This window comes from Meleagris gallopavo, chromosome 19, assembly GCF_000146605.3.
Source record: "Meleagris gallopavo isolate NT-WF06-2002-E0010 breed Aviagen turkey brand Nicholas breeding stock chromosome 19, Turkey_5.1, whole genome shotgun sequence".
Taxonomy (NCBI): Eukaryota; Metazoa; Chordata; class Aves; order Galliformes; family Phasianidae; genus Meleagris; species Meleagris gallopavo.
The window spans coordinates 4,761,198-4,761,426 of NC_015029.2; the positions used below are offsets into that span (position 1 = coordinate 4,761,198).

A 229-nucleotide genomic window follows, 5' to 3' on the forward strand; every position below is an offset into this window, starting at 1 on the left:
GTTGCATCCCCGGTTGCACGGCAGATGCGTTCCAGGGCTGGGGGAGGATTTGCGCTGTGGGGGCGCGCGGGGGTCTGCGTGCTCGGCAAGGGTAGATCGGCACGTGGGGGCTGTACGGCGGAGCTGCAGCCGGGTTTGTTGTACCGGGGGTGCAGGCAGCGCTCGGCACTTCCCCAGCAGAGCGCGATGTGACCCCGGGGCACCGCCATGGCCCTGCTGCCAGCCGGAG

The 229-nt window shown here is 70.7% G+C and overlaps 1 protein-coding gene across 1 annotated transcript in view; it reads left to right on the plus strand.

Moving 5' to 3' along the window:
- The window catches only part of ST6GALNAC4 (ST6 N-acetylgalactosaminide alpha-2,6-sialyltransferase 4), a 4,941-nt gene that overhangs the window by 2,189 nt on the left and 2,523 nt on the right, over positions 1-229 (plus strand). The window lies entirely within an intron of this gene.